Source organism: Micropterus dolomieu, linkage group LG02, assembly GCF_021292245.1.
Source record: "Micropterus dolomieu isolate WLL.071019.BEF.003 ecotype Adirondacks linkage group LG02, ASM2129224v1, whole genome shotgun sequence".
Lineage (NCBI taxonomy): Eukaryota > Metazoa > Chordata > Actinopteri > Centrarchiformes > Centrarchidae > Micropterus > Micropterus dolomieu.
In genome coordinates, this window is record NC_060151.1 from 22,527,614 (window position 1) to 22,536,540 (window position 8,927).

The following is an 8,927-nucleotide window of genomic DNA, read 5'->3' on the forward strand; positions in this document are numbered from 1 at the left end:
GAAGCCTAACTTCTTCAGCTTCTAGTATAACTTAACCATTAACGTTACTCTTTTGAGTCCGTTTTTAGCTGATATTTGATAATATTTTGTTAAATTAATGCCATTAAAAAGTGTGCCGAAAAAGCCAATGTTATTAACTTAGCAGTTAACCTTACAGTTTGCAATGGAAAGGTGGTTGTACAGACAACTATCGCCTGATGACTTTATTACTGAAGAAAACTTGAAATGCGATTATTTCTCAGGCAGGTTAAGTTAACTAACAGTTAACCTTAACTTCAGTGTTTTTTCTGCAACCTTTCAGAGGAGAGATACACTGTGCATCTGCAATCTTTCAGATTATTAAATCAACATTTAGGCAAAAATCCCTAAACACTAAGTAATGTTAGCAGCTTTGATGTCGGTTCATGTTTTTTTTCCTCATTTGGCATTTTTCTTTTCTTCAACTTTGGTTATTGTAAAATTGGTCTTAAATTTAATTCCGTGTGGCATCTAACTTGTTTGCTTTATACTGTGCTTTGCTGCAGCATACAGCTCATTCACAAGTGGCGCCAGTCTGATTTGGGGACTGGCTGCTTCTCACCCTTTCCTGCCGCCAGTGTAAAGTAAGTAATACTTGATTTAGGTGACTAAATTGGTATTTTGTCAAATACTGACAATGGTCCACTTTTTTTATTGATTTTAATAAATGAACAATTTTTTCTTTGATGTAAGAAAGGAAATAACCACAGGGCTCTAAAATTTAAGCATTTTAAGTGCATGCGTGAGTGAGCATAATTCTTTAGTGTGACAGTGTGAAAAACTGTTTCAGTGCACTGAACAACTTTTGAAAGCCATGATAGCACAGTCAATGTCCTTATAAGTTCTAAACATCTCTGGCTCAGTGTAACGTTACAAAACATTCAGATAGCGCCATCCCCCTTTTAGCCGACCATGTCGCTGTTTTAAATGAGAAAGATAAGTCATATCAGTTGTTGCTAACAAACGTTTATTCAATGATTTAAGTTGACCAACTCAGTGGACTGAGTGTTAATGTAGCTCCAACAACTCCAACAGAATGAGGCTTTCTCTATTTTTTCTCTTTCTCTACTATTCTTTGTGGGGTTCATCAATAGTGATAACTGATCAGCATATATTTTATGAACTTTAAGAATTGTTAACATATTATTACACTTCGTAAAAGTAGGTTACCATTTCTTGAAATTCAGCAAAAACGTGGCGTTAACCACGTTCAAACAATGTGAACAGCAAAGTGTCTGAAAAGGACCTTAATAAGTGAATGCATAATTCGGCAACACGGATGTTGTAGGCTAACCGAGATTTTCATCCACCATTCAGAGGTAGATTGTGTCTGACATGACACCGCTGTTTTTATTCCCCTATCTATGAAGTCGGCGAAAGTCAGCCAGTTATCTCAAACGCACCTGTTGACTACCAGTTATAGCGTGCTAACTTCGACAGCTGTTTTCCAAAGTTAAATTAGCTCTCCTTATTAGCTCCTTACATGCTTGCTAATAACTGTTTTAAAGATGGGTCTTCAACACTGACAGCGTTGTGTTGGACAGCGTTGTGTTGGACAGATTTGTGCAGCGTTGTTTGTGATGCCAACCATTCAATTCAAAGACGGGTTTGTTGTCCGTGTTTGAGAGAGCGAGGGGGAGAGAGAGAGCGACCAAGTGAGAGGATGTGCGGAGTGAATCTGCACTGCGCAGCGCTGCTATCAAAAACGATTTTAAAATGGGTGACCAAATTTTCTTGGATGGCTATTAATCTACCTGGGCCTATGTGTGGGAAACACTGTATTATATATATTTTGTTAGTATTTTATTTATTTTCTACTGAAACTGTGGATCAGCTGATGGTTTTAGTAGAGGATGTCTCATTCTGTTAAAGTTGTTGGACTATATACATACATGAATACATACATATTTCTTTTGGCTAGGTTTAGGCTGATTTAAAAATTTGTTACCAAGGTCTTGTGAATTAAAAAAAATCTAATTAACACAGTATTTACACCTGGTTACATGATTAAAAAAATATATATATATTTTTTGTACTTTTTTAATTTTCATTTCAGATTTTCTTCCTGGAAGCCAGAGGGGCCACAACAGAAAACGTTCCACATGGTACATCCTTGCCCACATGTTCCATGATGATGTTGGGAAGAGGATAAATTGGAAAGGCATCACTATGCAACACTCTATGCCAGATGGCATTGTAGACGTTGCTCCTGTGTAAGTAATTGTAATATATATTTAAAACAATCTGAAGTCACACAGCAGTCTTAGGAAGTGTTCAAAATGGCATTAGCACTACTTTAAATTAACACAACCACGCTTATTAAACTACGCAGAGGATTGGGAGTCAACGCAGGGGTTTCAGAAAACATTGCAAGGTCTGTTGGCTAAAAAATTGACAACACAACACAGCATCTGGCAAAGAACTGAATTGCCAAGATACACATTACTACTACTAATACACATTTCTGGTAGACTCTGAAACTTGACTGTAAATTATAATTTTTGTTGTCATGCAAGATAAAATAATTTTTGGCGCGTTACTTTTCGCAGTGCTGTTTTCGGTCTGAACACTTTCTTAATCTCCAGAAAATACCTTGTTTGTTTAATGTGTACAAAAGCTGAAATGCTTTCCTGATGTCTCTGCTGGTTCCAGGTCGTGGCCAATATATAGTTAATTACATGTGCCAATTTCTAACCATCATGCCTTATTTTATGTCCAGCATGTATCACGTTAAGTCAGCGTTGCGCAGCACTGCATGAAGTCAAACGCACCTAATCCATTTCCACCTGTTTCAATTCTTTACACTGTTTTAACCTTACCTAGGCTCCTTACATGCTTATAACATTTTTAAGGTGGGTCTCCGTCATTGACCGCGTTGTGCTGGACTTATTTGTGCAGTGTTGTTCATGTGAGAGAGAGGAGTGAGTGAGGGAGAGAGAGGATGTGCCGCGTTACGACGCTCTGCAATCAAATGCTATTTTAAATAGGCCTAGTAAAAAAATCAATATGTGATGGTCAGTGTGTATCCTTTTGTAAAAACTGTTGGTTGCAATAGGAGTTCATGAAATTTTGTATGAAAATCTCCTTGTGTGATTACAGATGCTGTGAGAGAGTCATCTCTCCCGCGCTGCCACAGATGATATCCTAAAGCAGAAAATATGCTGTTTCAACCTGGCAGCAGAGAGAGAAAGAAGCTCAAGGTGTGCCTCTATCAGCATCCTTATGGAAGATCAGCCCACTGTTAATTCACCTTAAAAAAAGTATTTTGGTATGTAGGGTTTCTACCTGTCTTGAAATGTTAAAGTTATAATCCTTGAGGTTTTCATTAAATAAAAAATATTTTTGATAATTTTTAAGGTTGCATTTCATTTGTCCAGTAATACATAGTATTCAATGTATTTACAATCTGTAAAGACGTTTTTTGACTGAGGATTTAGTTTTTACTGGCAGTCCACCTTTGGATAAAAACTGTGTAAGGAAACAATGCATTTAGGATCCCCAGTTTTTTCAATCTAACAGTAGCATCGCTGATAACTGATGGCTCTCTTACGGCTGTAGCAGAGCTGTATTAAGTTGTTAATACAAAGTCAATTTTCCTATTTTCTGCTTCTTCATGGTAAAAGCATTTAACTAAAGAACCACAGGGTGGCTTAAAGGTTATAAGAAGTATTTAAGCTTTTATACAGATCAGTAGATGTTGGTCAGCTAGATTTTAGATATTTCTGTAGCCAGTTTTGGCCAGATGAGCCACTTTATGAACGGATCCAAATCGGATCCGGGCCGGATGAGCCAATTAATTAACGATCTGGATTGGATCTGGGCCGAATGAGCCACTTCCGAAATCCTTATCTGTTTCGGATCCGTCCCGCTGTGCAAGTGGACTCCGATACGGACCCGTTTTGCGGATCCGTTCCGGACCCTGTGATACCTCCGGTGCGGAGTCATTTTGCTATCTGGGTTATTACCAAACCAAAAGCAATTGCAGATATATATCTAGAGACTCCTCACACCAACACAGAGTCTACTTTGAAGCAGTAAGCAGAGGAGTCTGTCTCTTCCTATGCAGCCTCACAATTTATAGAGGTAACCGCACCCAGAGTGGTGTGTCTGTGTGTCCGTGTGATTAGTGATATGCATGTGTGTGCTTGTGATTGTGTGTGGATGATTGAATCACCAGGTATGGTATGTGTTTGTGTCGACACAACTTCCTCTTATCTAAGCCTCACAAACTAAGTATTGCAACACAAGTTACATAAGATATAAAGAGAGCATCATGTACCCTTCACACATGCACCAATCTCCTGGTCGGACTGATTGCATTACCTGCCATAAGGTCAGCATTCTGAACTTGAATTTCCCCAGGTATTTGTTCAGTACTCTCAGATCCAGAATGGCCCCCGTCCCTTTTTGGAATGACAAAATAACGGCTGTAAAGCCCCCTTTGAGCTTCGTGTGTGGGAACAATGCTTCTTGCCTGCTTCTCCAGAAGAGAGCAGATTTCTTCCCTCAGCACGAGGGCAGTGGATGGGTGCACTTTTGATATCACAGCTCCTCTGAACAGTGGAGGGCGTTTCATGAATTGCAGTCTGTAGCCCTGGACTACAGTATCTATAACCTACTGCGAGGCCATGCATGCTCACCAGGTGGCCTGTCTCGCGGCCAGCCTGTTTAGCATTACCATTTGCGGTACAACTACGTCCTCTGCTGGGGAACTGGGGCAACAGCCAGGATGTGTTTGAAGGGCCGTACATTTCTGCAGGTGAGGGGTTATTACCTCGCTTATGTCCGCGATTTGAGGATTTTGAGTGAGGCATTAACACATTGGTACTCTGAACATTGTGTACACAACAACAACATGTTACTGTTCTGTGGGACCCTGCACAAGGGCCACATTGACCTTCTTCGGCACAAGTAACATAATGTAAACTTTGTGTGAGTTTGGGGGCTTGAGTTATGGTGCTTGGGTGCAACTGTATGCTTAGCCGAGGCTTCTTCCACCTTGGTGCACACTGGAAATGAGGAATCTCTCAGTTTAGCCCTGTGGGTAGAGAGTTTGTGAAACGCGGGGAGACCCCCGCTGTGGCCGGGAGAGCTAGGCAGATGACTGACTTCTCCCTCTCACCACTTGTGCCTCTTTTAAGCCGCCTGTTTAGGGACAAATTGATGTCTAGCCCACGCAGACTGTTTCGGCTGGGACCAGGACTGAGGCCGCGGCTCGGGCGGAGTCGCCAATGGCCAGTGAGAGAAATCCTCTGGAGAGGGTCTCTTCTGGGCCATGCGTCAGGGAAGGGAGTGCGACTGGGGATGGAAGTGCCTCTGCTCACTGGGAGGCTTCTGCTGGGAGTAAGAGCGTCTAGGCATACTCATCCGTAATGCCTCTTACTGCTTCTTTCTCTGGTCGCAGCAGGTCTAAATCCTGTCCAGAGCCTGTCCGAACAGACCGGAGGGTTCAACAGCCTGGTGAAGGAATTCGGATCGCCATTCCGTTATGTCACCAGTTAGAGGCAAGACAGGCAGGGGTAGCGTTACCATTTCGGAATGGTTTGTATGTGTTAGCTTGCGCTAAACGATATGTTAGCTTGCACAAAACTGGTATGGACAGGGTTGTCTGTTTGCGTGGGCTAAACGGATATATGTTAGCTGGGCTAAACAGGACCATTCAAAAACAACTTGTTAGCGATGCCCTGGGCAGGGAGCAAGCTCACCTCTTATCGGACAGTTGAATCGCTAGCAAGGGTTCTGCTAAAATCAGGTTTTGCAAGATGAAGTGCAAATAGATTGAGGAGATGAGATGATGCAACAGTCTCATTGGCCCTGACAGGCATTTTGATAAAGTTTCTTCAGGTTGGTCTCGCGAGGATGCAATCCCCATACTAATGTGTTGTACCGAGTGTACCGACAGAAAGGGAACTCTCAAATTAACACTAAAACAGGTTTAAGAGCTTCAAAAGATAGGCTATAGGTAGAATGCATACTTAAAGAGAGGGGGTTTAAATTAAGTATGTAAGGTTGTGGCACTGCAGGTCCTAGAGCAGCATTCAACAGCTTGGAGCCTGAAACCTTAAATGCCTTGTGACCAAACCGGAGCAGAGTTTATCAGTGACAACACGGAGGAGGAGGGTGTGGGAGGAGAAATGTTTGTAGCGTTAGATAAGGCCAATGAATCCGGGAAGTTCAAGACCATGGAGGGATTTGAAGATGACCTGGAAAATTGTGTTCTATATGCCATATTGGACTGGGAGCCAGTTTCACTGCTGTAGAGTGTGGGGGCGAGGTGTTCATAGGGTTAGTGTGTCCAGCTGTACAACAGTGTAAATTTGCTGTCCCCTCAAAATAATACATCACACAGCCATTAATGTCTAAACCGCTGGCAACAAAAGAGAGTAGTAGAATGAAAACAATCAGTTGCTCATTCAGTCCACTAGATGCTTCTGTTTGTTTTCTGGTGAGGTCAGCGGGGTGACTGTCAGCGTGCAGGAGGACGTAGATAAAATAACCATGGCAGCATCAGAGAAAGAAATCAAAAATGCACCGTCTGCGTTTAAATCAAGTGAATGGACTTTCTTCGGATTTTTTAACAAGTAGAGGACAACTGAGATGGATATGACACATGGGATTTGCAAGGAGTGTCGAATGAAAATAAAATACTCCACCAACATGAGGGCTCATCTCACGCCACCATCCAGAATTAGCGTTAGCCGAGGACGGTAAAGCTAATGCTAAACCATCTCCGCCGAAAAACTAACCAACACTGGACACACTTAGCTTGACAAAGCTACCTCCCAATTCAGAGCGAAGAAAATAATTCAAGCCATCGCCTACTTCATGTGCAAAGACCTGGCTTTTGTCACTTGCTTAAGACACTGGAACCGAGGTACGTGACTCCGTCTTGCCGTTTTTTCAGAGAAGAGAAGTAAAACTTCAAGTTCAGGAAAGTTTAAAAATGGCAGAACGTGTTGCAATGACTTGTGATGCATGGACCTCATGGGCAGTGGATTCCTATGTGACTATTACAGCTCATTATCTCACAGAAGACTGGCAACTGCTGTCTCACGTTCTCCAAACTAGAGCAGTACACGAATGTCACACTGGGATGAACATTGCTCACCTCCTGCAAAATGCAGCACGGGAATGGGGTATTGCAGACAAAGACCTGGTGGTTGTCACCAACAATGCTTCTAATATGGCCGTCGCCGTTCAGTTAGCGGGACACCTCCACGCTAAGTGTTTTGCGCACACGCTAAATCTGGCGTCGCAGCGGGCGTTAAATCTGCCAGCAATGGCCAGGCTCATGGGGAGAGTATGGTCAATAACCGGCTTTTTCAACAGAAGCACAGTGGCAAACCACGCTTTGGAGAAAAAACAGAAAATCTTACAGCTCCTGACCCATAAACTGAAGACTGATGTCAGCGTGAGATGGAACAGTGCTTCTGAAATGCTACTGCGGTTTCTTGAACAGCAGCCTGCTGTTTGTGCAGCGCTGTTGTCTCCTGAAGAAAGAAAGAGTAGCACAGATGTCTTCACATTGAATGAGGCTGATATTGGGAACGCTGAAGAAATTGTGCGCGCATTGAAGTCGATGCAAGTGGCGACCACTGATGTCTGAGGAAAAGAATCCTACTCTCTCACTCGTAGCACCGCTGCTCGCAAAGTTGCTGCATGACACACAGGACAACATTGGTGACACAGCGCGGATCAGAGACGTCAAACAAAGCATCAGTCAAGATCTTAAAAAGATATATGCCAGTGCAGCAGAGAAGAGCACCCTCTACACAGCATCATCCCTGGACCCCCGGTTTAAAACCCTGCTATTCCTGTCCTCAGAGGAGAGACAGGAAAACTTTGCCAGAGTGGTTGCAGAGGCTGTAACACTTCAAGTAATCAAACATTTAAATAATAGAAGCATTACATACATTTTAACCCACATGTCTCTGCTAATATTGTAGTCATATTAGCAAAGATAAAAAATAAAGACAAATTAACTCTAAATTACTAAAGCAAACAATAACAAAAATAACATTTACTGTATACTTAATTAAAGATACAGTACATATTTATTCACACTCAGTGTGTGTGTGTGTGTGTGTGTGTGTGTGTGTGTGTGTGTGTGTGTCTGTGTCTGTGTCTGTGTGTGTGTGTGTGTATTCTACAGGAAGAAATTAGGCAGCAGACTATCTCTGATGAGCATCAGGAGGAACCTGGCTACACTGAAGAGGATCCTGGACCTGTCATTCCAGCCAAGATGAGGAAGTCATGTGGGCTAACAGACTTACTTGGTCAGACTTATGGTGATGCTGGAGCTCCACCAATATCATTATCTGCCATAGCCGACGAGGAAGTGAAAAGATACCAGGAGGTCACACTACTGGCACTCACAGAAGATCCACTAAGCTGGTGGAAATCACATGAGCGATTCTATCCTTTCCTGGCCAAGCTGGCAAAAAGATACCTTTGTATCGTAGGTACTAGCGTCTAAGCTTTCCTTCATTGTCCAAGTGTTTTTGAACTCTTTTTCGTACCAAGGTTGGTAGCAAACTATAGCACATTTTGTTTACTTAACCTCTTAACAGTCCTGTAAAATCCATGCAAAACGCCTATTCAAGGCATATCCAAAGTAAATTTAATGTAGTTCTTGAACCATTTGGAGTAAATGCATGGTTTTGGGCTTCTCTGAACACTCTAGAGTGTCTAGCTCAAAAGTCAGAATTATTGTAAGTGCTACTGGAATTGATCAATATAAGTTTAAACATACTAAAACTAATATATTTTTCATTTCCGCTTGAAAATGCTTGCTAACAAATACATGCAGACAACTACAGCTGGGACGTATTAACTGTAGGGTCACAGCATAAAGCCTTACCTAATCCTAGTTTAAATGTCATACCAATATCATGAAAAATGACTATTTT

The 8,927-nt window shown here is 42.1% G+C and overlaps 1 long non-coding RNA gene across 1 annotated transcript; it reads left to right on the plus strand.

Moving 5' to 3' along the window:
• The first annotated feature begins 424 nt into the window (after positions 1-424).
• On the plus strand, positions 425-3,295 carry LOC123966865. The gene is made up of 3 exons (XR_006824092.1): positions 425-602; positions 2,075-2,231; positions 3,118-3,295. It is a non-coding gene; the product is annotated as an uncharacterized LOC123966865 (long non-coding RNA).
• Positions 3,296-8,927: the final 5,632 nt, after the last annotated feature.